Raw genomic sequence first — 11,532 nt, 5'->3', positions numbered from 1 at the left:
CGGGTCGGCGATGAGCTTGCCTTGGTTGGACAAGCCGCCTGACTATACGTCACGCACTATGAAATTTATTTTTCCCACCTGCATCGTTGCTCCGCGTAACGAACTACTCCTTTCAATAATTCCTGGGAGCACTACTAATTGGCTTAATTTGTGAAAATGGGAAAGATGTATGGAGATTATCTTGTAGTGAAAATGGAGAGAGTACTACCTACTGAGCACTTCAGTCAATGTCCTCAATATTCCGACTGTGTCGTGGTGTGTGCAACTACATATAATCCTTGAGAGTGAAAGCAATGGTCACTTTATTTTCTCGGTATGCCATTTAATTGTGCACGGGTTAGGAAAGAATGTACGAGACACCGGGCATCAGCGACACATCCATGCATGGATCGGGTATGTTTCCATTAAAACGCTTAATAATTAATGCTTGCAGCAGCACCTATACGGAATATACGTTGTATTGCAGTAGGCGCGCCCTTGCACCCCTTGATACCATGCTCTGAGCACACATCTGGGCACTCATCACGTGAACATCGCCTTGGTTGCCGAGGCGTGAAGCATGGCGGTGCTGGTGGCGGTGGTGGCCTGCAAGGTTTGCCCACGCCTGCACATCCAATCCAACCCAACCCAACCCAACACAAATCAATCAATTTTATTTGATATTATATATAATTTAATGTCAGCATACCCAGACAGCAAAACAATGCAGAGTACATAAAAGTAGATGGTAAATGGTATACAGCTTCCAGCTCGGCAGGATGATGAAGTGCAGGACATCATAATCACCAGAACCAGGGACAAAGCAGACGTCAAGTACACAATCCTCGCCGTACTGACTCTAACAAGGGCCATGATGAAGAGGCCCCGGACAACTCTTTTGCTTTTGCTGTTGGGCTGTTGTGATGAGGACCCCGACTCGTGTCTGTAGCGTGTTTGTTTTAGTGTGCACTAGGTGTTTATATATAGAAGCACAACAGACTTCTTGTACATCCTGTGTAGTCACAATGTATGCCTCTCATTTATATCCTACACTAGTGTTGAGATATCTTTAGACTGGGGTTTGATATATCCAAACACACTCTAATAAATGTGTGAGTATATAGATCTCCAAAATCAATAAAGACAAGGTCCCTTCCTATAAATCCTGCGTTGGTGTTTTGATATCTCACTACTTGCTAGCATTAATATATCTCATCGTGCTCGGACCTATATTCGAGTATCCAGACCAATCTCAAGTACTACTATGCATCATTTTAGAAGTTATGCCATTTTTTTGTTCTAGACTAGTTTTGGATATCGTTCAAGTGCCAGGCCTTGGCTTTGGCTTTGCTTTAATTTCTGTCTAATTATTTTGATAGAAAACCCTTCCCAGAACCTTACCCTTCACTTGTGTAGACTCATATGATCTCCGCTCCCTTCTCTCGAGGTGGCGTTCTTAGTCCAACTTTACTTCAACATGTAGCAACAGAGTCTCATTTCTCACGATTCCAGAATTTCGGCTGCACCTTTAACTTCGCCTACACAACCAAGCTGGGACTTTTTCCTGACGGCCTAAAATCGATAGGAACTAGGCCAAAACCGTCAGGTTTGCCGACAGGATTTTGCCGACAGGAGACGGTGGTCAGGAAAGGTGTATTTTCCCTGACAGTTAGCCGTCAGAAAAGAAACCCTGTCGGTTGTTCCTGACGGTCAAATGTTGACCAGTCAACAGCTAGCCCTGACCCCTTTGCCGTCAGGAATTTCCGCCACGGATTCGAAACCAACAGGAATTGAGCAATTTCTCCTCTGCACCAGACCGACAGGGAACATCGACAGGAAAATGTTTTCGCATTCCTGACTTGGTGACCGTCAGCAATACTCAATTGTCACCGTCAGGAACTTACATATGCATTCCAGAATTACATTTAATATAAACCATACATTTCTTGCTAGCAAATTGATTATAAAATATTTTAGACACCACATAGCCATTATAAATAATTCATCAAGCACACATATTTCAATGAGCAGCTGATCACAGCCCAGTACATATATATTGTTCAGAGGTCCAATGTCAGCTCCTACTACATTTTCCAGAGGTGCATATGCATGTGCACTTTACAAAAGGAGAGGCCTGTTCACTCTCAACATACACCATGCTATATGACTAACACTAGGTGTTAAATCTACCTCCAGCAGCAAGTCTAACTTTACAAAAGGAGAGACTTGCTCACTCTCAACATCATGCTAAATTAATAAAAGTAGGGGTTATGTGGTTAACTGTACCACCAGCAGCAAGTCCAACTTGACAAACGAAGAGCCTTCATAAAGTTGTAGCACAACCAAAAGGAGAGCCTTCACAGCAAGTCCTGTCCTTGCATAGTCAACACAGAATCCAACTTCACAAAAGGAGATCCTGTACAAAAGTATGATGTACCCATCCTCATTTCATTCAAGAATAGGGTGATCATCATTGCTGTTGCCGGAAGCAACATTTTCAGCATGGGATGACTCGGTAACCTACAAGGAAATGGAACTCAAAAGAGTGAATGATTAAAAGAATAGCAATATATATTTGCCAATCTATGAGAAAATCTGAACAGGTGTTATCATCACAAGTGGTAAAATGATTACTAAGGAAATTCAGAACAACAAGACTTGTGAAGCTTGTGATATTTGTACACTAAGCTTGTGATATTTGTACACTAAATTCAGATCCACAAGACTTGTGAAGCTTGTAATATTTTGCTTCCTATTTAACTCAACATGGATATCATTTACACTAAACTTGTGATATCATGATCTGTTCTAACTCAACATGCAAAGATCAAATTTGTACAAATGTGTACAGAACAAGATAAAAAAGATTTTTTTTGGTACTGACCTGTTCACTTAATGGTGCACAATTATTTGCTGCTTGTAGAATGGTAGGAAGATCTTCTGGTACTGGCATGTTCAGCCTTTCATGAATACCCTACAACATATAATGTTTATGTAATTAGGTAATTCTTGCAAAGAATCATTGGGTGTCTTAGTGTCTACAAAATATGTTGAATTGAGTCAATTACCATAATATGCTTGCTCAAAACAAGTCCAATCTAGTAGCCCTGCTCCAATTGGGCATTCCGCCTCACAAGATATTGGTAAGACCCTGAGTTTGATTGGCTAGTGGTATTTGACCTTCTAGAACTTGCTCTCATATCACATTTCCTCACAGCACCATTTGTTATTGGCACACGCCCATGAGCCAATCCACACCCACTACTTTTGTACAAGACATCAACATCAAGCTGTCCATCACTCCTAAGTTGCTCAAAGTCATTTGGACGCTCAACTTGAAGAGTAGAAAAATAGTCATCCTAGCCAAATAGAGGACTCAATTTATCCCTCAAATCAAAGTTAATATTAGAAGCTCAAAAGAAGAAAGTGTAGATACTTACAACACGCCTTTGGGCCTTTTCTGTTGGGATTGGACCACTTTTTCCATTGCTATCACAATTGTTTAAACCTGACTTCATGCAGCAGTAGGTATTGATGTCGGTGGCGGCTTTAGGGCCATACTTCTTCCCCTATGGTATAGGAGATGTAATTTCCAGTAATACAGCAATAGAAATTACAGCAGTAATGTAGGAAATGTAATCAGCAGTAACACAATACAGAAATTGATGTTGACTTACCAAGTATTGCTTAGTCTGACCATAGGGTCGAGAACCTCCTCTGTTTTGGGCAAAGTCAGATTGTAGCCGTGATTTTTGAGCACGAGCCCGCTTCTTTAAAAACTCAGGTGAGCACCAATAAGCACATATTTTGCGCCATGCCTCATCAGAAATCCATTCTGGCTGAACCCTCAAATATTGTGACTGATGGGGCAACTTCTTGCAAGCCACTTCATCCTTTATCCTCTGATTAAGCACATCATCATAGTAGTTCTTCACAGCATCCACACGAAGCTGATACATCATGTTCTTGCATTGTTTAGCTGCAAACCTCTCAAGAACCTCCTCAGCATGTGATCTCTTTTCATCATCCACTGAATAGATACTCTGCATAAAAAGAATAGAATAAACCACACATCTCATCATGAAACTGAACTAAATAAGACCAGATTTCTGAACTTTTTTGGCTTACCCAAAACTCTTCTTTGAAACGATTAGCAGCTGCCATCCCATCTTTATCTTTGATAATATTGTAATGAGCCCAATTCTTTGCATAATACTTTTTTGTAGGACTCTCCTCAATTATGGAAGGGTATTCAAGTTTCAGAAGTGCTGTTATTTGACCACCGATCCCCATTTCCGAGTTTGGTGAATAATTCACAAAGTCAAATTGCCTAGCAGGAAAATGGACTAATGTAATGCTGATTGGAGATGCTACTTGTACTGAATTTGCCTAAGTAAAAAGGCTCAGTTTGGGAGATAGGAAGATAACTTACTCTTCACCAATGGGTTTGATAGGAATTTGTTGGCCATTGGGAGGCCTTTTTAGCTGGGTGCGTCCTCTCTTCTTTCTTTGACTTCCTTCCCCAGATGGGCCACTCTTATTGTTGTTGGCGCCATTGTCATTCTCATCTGCAGAATCAACAGGAGCATTCTCAACACAGACCCCACTTCCCCGTTGGTGCCTGAACCTCCTCCTCATGTTCTGCATAGTAAGATGTCATGCTATTAGTAAATGTAAATAAAAACAAGTATATTACAAAAAGTACATGTTGCAGAATTAAAAATAGCAAGTTGATATTAGATTTCATTCTTGGTACAACAAGTAGATAGTAGATTTCATTCTCAGTACAACAGCAAGTAGATAGTAGATTTCATTATCGGTAAAACAGCAAGTAGATAGTACACAAAAATATATATTACAGAAAAGTACATAGATTAAACAAAAGCTGAAGTAGATAGTAGATTTCATTCTCAGTACAACAGCAAGTAGATATTAGATTTCATTCTTAGTAGTCTTATTCATCATAGTCTATGCCCAGCTCTTCATCAGTCTCACTATTCCCATAGTCTTCTTCAATTATTTCTTCAAAATCATCTATTTGTCTCTCCAGCACCTCTAGTTCTTGTTCATCAACAATTTCATCTGATAACACAGCAGCCGAACTGTCTATGTCAACTCCTAGATCAATCACAAAAGTGCCTTCCAAGCCTTCCTCTTGAAAGAACATTGTGTCTTCTAGTAGCCCTTCATTTTCATCAGACTCCGTGTTGCTATCAATTGGAAGCAATCGATCTCGCGGTGCAACATGGTACACAACCCACCACTCAGATAGATCTTGTATAACATTGCAAGCATATGGTAAATAATATACTTGCTTGACCTGACTGGCTAGCACAAAAGGTTCAAAATTGGTGAGTCTTGAGCTATGCTTGACCTCTACCAAACCAAGATTTTCTGTGCGTCTAACCCCAGTAGGAGTTGGATCAAACCAGTCACACTCAAATATAACAAGCTCAAGTTGCATGCTACCCTCCCATGAAACTTTAATGATGTCTTTGATAACACCATAATACTCAAGAATGTTATCATTCTCATCGTAGCTAGAAACACAAACCCCACAATTGGTTGTAGCCAATGCCGCTCTAGTGTGCTCATATGTCTCAGACCGAAATCTGCACCCATTAATGTCATAACACCCATATCTCCTCACTCTTCTGCTAAACCCATAAGCAATTTGATGCAGGGCTTTGTGAATGCTTGCATTAACCTTGGACTGTATAGAAAACTTGCATAAATTAGCATTTTGATTTATTAACTAAAATTATTTTGGAGCTACAAGTGTGCTAAGGTATTTACATGACTTTTGAACCAATCAAAAAAATTAGGGCCATATTGGACGTGGTTACCACGTCCAGCTTTCCAACCATTCAGCCTTAGGTCAGAAATTTGTTTTTCGGTTGGATTCCTTGCTCCCTTCCACTGCTCCTGGTCAAAAGTTCTATATAGACAGATTGTAAACATGAGGTTTTTAATTTTGCAAACTTTCAGAATTAATTGAATTTAATTGAGCACATACTTCAAAAGATCTTCCATCTCTGGTATATTAGTTAGTATGTATAAGAAGGCAGCCTTGTATTCATGTGATGAAAGATCACGACATCCTCTTTGGCAAAAGCATCGGCCAGGTTGCTGAAAGATTTCAATATCACAAGGAGGCACCATCATCGTATCTAGGTGCCTTATTTCTAACTGAATGTGCCTTCGATTTAAAGAATAGAGAAATAGAATTTGTAGCCTTCTCAACAAGTTGAGCTTCAACAATGCAGCCCTCAACTCTTTCCTTATTACGTACTTTTTTCCTAAGCTTTTGTATTGCCCTAAGTACACAAATAAAATTAAGTTAACACTAGTGCTAACAGACCAGCAACAAAAGTCTACAGATTTTAAAATTATACCTCTCAATTGGATACATCCACCGATATTGTACAGGGCCGCCTAGTCGAATTTCCTCAGGAAGATGTATCATAAGATGTTGCATAGGGTTGAAAAATCCTGGGGGAAATATCTTTTCTAGTTTGCAAATAATAACCACAATGTTCTGTTCCAATGCTGCTACAGTGTTCTTACTAATTTGTCTACCACACAGCTGTCTATAAAAATAACTTAGCTCAGCTGGTCAAAGCCAAACATTTTCAGGAAGAAATCCACGGAAAGCTACAGGAAGTAGACGCTCCATGAAGATATGATAGTCATGACTTTTTAGCCAAAATATCTTCTTTTGTTGTAGATTAACCCCTCTTCTAATATTTGAAGCATATCCATCGGGAAACTTTAGTTTTTTGAACCAGTCAAGAATAATAGGTTTGTCATCCTTGTCAATTCAGAATGGCACTCTTGGTCTATGCCACTTCCCATTTGGTTTTAAAACTAGATGCATGTTGGGACGGTTACAAATCAAAGCTAAGTCTTGTCTTGCCTTCACATTATCTTTTTTTTTGTCCACTATATCAAAGCATGTGTTCCATACAGCTTCACCCATATTCTTCTCATTGTGCATTACATCAATGTTGTGTGGCAGTAGCAGCTTCTTGAAATAAGACAGCTGCCACAAACCACTAATATGTGTCCAGTTGTGTTCTTTATTAAAGGTCAGGGTATCGCCAACTCGGAGGTTCATTTGGGCTTCTATTTCTTCTCCTGTCAACTTCCTTGGGGGTTCATCTAGCACTATTGTATCCTTTCTAAATGCATTACTTTGGGTTCTAAACTCATGATCCATAGGAAGAAAGCGCCTAAGACAATCAAACCAGGATGCCTTACCGCCCTTAGGGAGTCTGAATGCGTTGGTGTCACCTAAACAGCGATGGCAGGCCAACATCCCATGTGTGCTCCATCCAAGGGCAGGAAAATCATGTATTGACCATAGATATGCTGCTCTCATGTTAAACTTCTGCTTCAATGAGGCATCCCATGTTTCAACTCCCTCTTTCAAAATTTGCAATTCATCTACTAAAGGTTGCATTAGAACACTTAAATTCTTTCCAGGATGTTCCGGGCCAGGGATAACAATGGAAAGAAATATATTTTCAGGCCTCATTGCCACACCTGATGGAATATTATATGGAATCACAAACACCGGCCAGCATGAATAAGAAGCAGCAGTGAGACTATAAGGTGTGAAACCATCAGTGGCAAAACCTAATCGCACGTTCCTTGCCTCTTGTGCAAACTCTGGAAAATCAACATCAAATTGTTTCCAAGCTTTAGCATCAAGTGGGTGATCCATTGTACCAGATACGGAACAGGGGGATTCTTTGTGCCATCGCATCATTTTTGCTGTCTGCTCATGTGCATACAATCTTTGTAACCTATCTGTTATGGGCAAGTAGCGCAAGACTTTACGCGGGACCTTATTTGAGCCATCCACACTGCGAGGTGTATCACAAAAGTCACATTTCTGTTTCTCACTATTATCCTTATAATAAAGCATGCAATTCTTTTGACAAACATGAATTTTTTCATATGGCATGCCAAGACCCTCTAACATTTTTTTTGAATGATAGAAGTCCTTTGGCAATTTACTACCAGCAGGTAGGAGTTCCTGGATGAGTGTCACAATGTCATCGTAACAAGCAATGGAGAGGTTGTACTGTGACTTTATGGATATCAAGCGAGCTGTGGCTGACAATGTGGAGTGTGTTGTTTGGTCATGAACTAACTCCTCTGTGTTGGCACTCCCTCACCACACTCACTCACTCTTGCAGGTGGAGAAGAAGAAGGGGAGAGGAAGAAGAAGCTCAGGAAGAGCACACACGGCAGTGGAGCTGCTTGAACCACTGAGCTGCAGCTACTCTCTCCTTTATACACAACCAAGTCAAGGTGAGTCATTTACAAGGTATGGCCTTACAGTGCTTTGCAGCTTCTAACACTACTTGCTACTGCTGCTGCTACTACTTGCTACTGCTGCCATGCTGCTACTAGCAGCTGCAACTATGCTCACTAGTCTTTGCCGCCCAAAATCAAGTGGCAAGCCACGGCAGGTCAAAGAGGTAGAGCTACTACTACTATAAAGAAAGAGAGCAAGCTAGAGCATGGTGATTATCTAACAAATCTTCCCCTAATCGCATTGTTCTTGCTTGATTTCCTCAACTCCAATCTTGGTCCTCAACTCTGTGAGTCGAACGCGCCCAAGTGGCTTGGTGAGGATGTCACCGAGCTGTCGAGCAGTCTCGACATGCTCGAGCTTGATCTGTCCACCATCGACGCAGTCACGGATGTAGTGGAACTTGGTGTCGATGTGCTTGCTCCGGTCGTGGTGGACGGGGTTCTTGGCAAGGGCAATGGCGGACTGGTTGTCCACCATCAGGACGGGTGCCCGAGCGTCTTCTCCGGTGAGCTCTGCCAGCAGCCTCCCCAGCCAAACTCCCTGGCAACATGCCGTCGCCGCCGCAATGTACTCTGCCTCGCAAGTGCTTAGCGCGACGACCTTCTGCTTCGTCGATTGCCAGGAGATCGGGCACGCTCCAAGGAAGAAGAGCACGCCAGTCGTGCTCCGCCGTCCATCAACGTCGCCCGCCATGTCGCTGTCGCTGAAACCGATCAGCTCCAGCTCTCCCCTGCTCCTCCTTGGGTAGATGAGCCCGTAGCCGCGCGTCCCCGCCACATAGCGGAGCAGATGCTTGACCGCGGCGAGGTGATCCTCCCGCGGTTCCGCCATGAACCGGCTCATGTACCCCACGGCGAACCCAATGTCCGGCCGCGTGTGTGTGAGGTAGCGTAGCCCGCCGACGATGCTCCGGTAGCTCGTGGCGTCCACCAAGGGGGCAGTGCTGTCCTTTGACAGCTTGATCTTCTCCTCCATGGGCGTCTGGCACGCCCTGCACTCGCCCATCCCGCTCCGCTCCAGCAGCTTCTCGGCGTAGGAGCTCTGGCGGAGCGTGATGGCGTCCCTCCCCTGCTCCACCTCGATCCCGAGATAGTAGGTGAGCAGGCCGAGGTCAGACATGCGAAACATCGCCTTCATCTTCTTCTTGAACGCATCGATGTCACGCTGCTCTGTGCCGGTGACGATGAGGTCGTCGACGTACACGCCGACGATTACCAGTCCGCCCTTCGACCGGTGCGTGTAGAGGGCGTGCTCGGTGGCGCACTTGGTGTAGCCGAGCGTGGTGAGGCTGGCGTCGAGCTTGATGTTCCATGCGCGCGGCGCCTGACGCAGCCCGTACAAGGCCTTGCGCAGGCGGAGCACCCTGTGCTCCTCGCCGGCGACGACAAATCCCGGCGGCTGCTGCACGTACACTTCCTCAGCGAGTTCCCCGTTGAGGAACGCCGATTTCACGTCCAGATGATGGACCTCCCAGCTCCTTGACGCCGCCAGCGCCAGTAGTAGGCGCACAGACTCCATGCGCGCCACCGGCGCAAAGACTTCTTCGAAGTCGATGCCCTCGCGCTGCACGAATCCTTTGGCCACGAGCCGCGCCTTGTGCCGCACCACCTCGCCGCGCTCGTTCTTCTTCACCTTGAACACCCACTTCAATCCGATCGGCCGGCATCCGATCGGCGGGTCCACAAGTTCCCACGTGTGGTTCTCCTCCACCGCCGCCATCTCCTCCAGCATCGCCACCCGCCAGCAAGCCTCCTGCTCTGCTGCGGCGAAGCTCGGTGGCTCCTCTGCGCTGCCCAGGTGCAGCTCGAGATCGTCCAGCACCCGGGCCGCCTGCCCTGGTGGACTGGAATCACCGACGAGATCATCCACCGCGCGGAACCGGAGCGGCTCGCCGGAGTACTCCGCATCGACGTTCGAGGAGGCGCTCGGAGGAGGCGTGACGTAGTGGATCGGCGATGCTGAGCCTGGTGATGGTGCCGCAGGTGTGGCCGGCGACCCCGCAGGCAAATGCGGAGCCGGTTCCGCTTCCCCTGTTTCCGAAACAGGGGAGGCTGGAGCAGGGGAGCCGCCGCCTGGGCTCGTTGCCGCCGCACCTGAAGCAGGGGAGCCAACTCCTGGGCTCGCCGCTGCTTCCCCGTCGGCGTCCTCCCCGTCCTGGACCTCCACGTGCTCGATGATGAAGTCCCTCCAGGCTCCGCGCACTGCTTCCCCATCACCTTGCTCCTCCTCCCAACTCCAACACGCCGCCTCATCAAAAACCACGTCGCGGGACACCACCACGCGCCGTGCCTGCGGATCGTAGAGCCGGTACGCCTTGCTACCGCGCTCGTAACCCAGGAACACCATCGGGCTGCTCCGATCCTCCAACTTGGGGAGGTTTGGCTTCGTCTTCTTCACATGCCCGATGCAGCCGAATGTCTTGAGGAAGGACACGTCCGGCTTCCTCCCGTGCCATGCCTCGAACGGCGTCATGCCGTCCAAGCTCTTGGTGGGCGCGCGGTTCAGAATGAACACCGCCGTGCTCACCGCCTCGCCCCAGAACGCCGCCGGCATCCTCTTGGCCTTGAGCATGCTCCTCGCCATGCCGACGACCGTCTGGTTCCTCCTTTCCACGACGCCGTTCTGCTGCGGCGAGTACGGCGCCGTGAGATGGCGTTCCACGCCTTGTCCGGCGCAGTAGAGCCCGAACTCGATCGAAGTGAACTCGCCGCCGCGATCCGTCCGCAGCACGCGCAGCTTCTTCCCCGATTCTGTCTCCACCCGCGCCTGGAACTCCTTGATCGCCGCCGGCGCCTCATCCTTGCTTGACAGGAGGTGCAGCCACATGTAGCGGCTGCAGTCGTCCACCAGAAGCAGGAAGTAGCGCCGCCCGCCGTGCGTTGCTGGCGTGATTGGCCCGCAGAGGTCGCCGTGGACGAGCTCGAGGATGTCGCCGGCGCGGTAGCTCGCCTTCTTGGGGAAAGGCAGCCTCCTCTGCTTCCCAGCGAGGCAGCTGTCGCAGAGCTCGCCCGCGTGCTCGATCAGCGGCAGCCCTCTCACCATGCCTCGCCTCGCCATCCTGGCCAGAGCGTCAAAGCTCAGGTGGCCGTAGCGCGCGTGCCAGCGCCATGCGTCGTCGTCGCAGCGTGCCGCCAAGCACACCGGGCGCGCAATGCGCAGCGCCAGGGTGTAGAGGCGGTTCTTGCTCCGCGCGACCTTGGCGAGTAGCTTCCGCTCGCGATCTCTGA

Source organism: Panicum virgatum, chromosome 8K, assembly GCF_016808335.1.
Source record: "Panicum virgatum strain AP13 chromosome 8K, P.virgatum_v5, whole genome shotgun sequence".
Classification (NCBI taxonomy): domain Eukaryota; kingdom Viridiplantae; phylum Streptophyta; class Magnoliopsida; order Poales; family Poaceae; genus Panicum; species Panicum virgatum.
Note: the sequence above shows the minus strand (reverse complement) of the source record.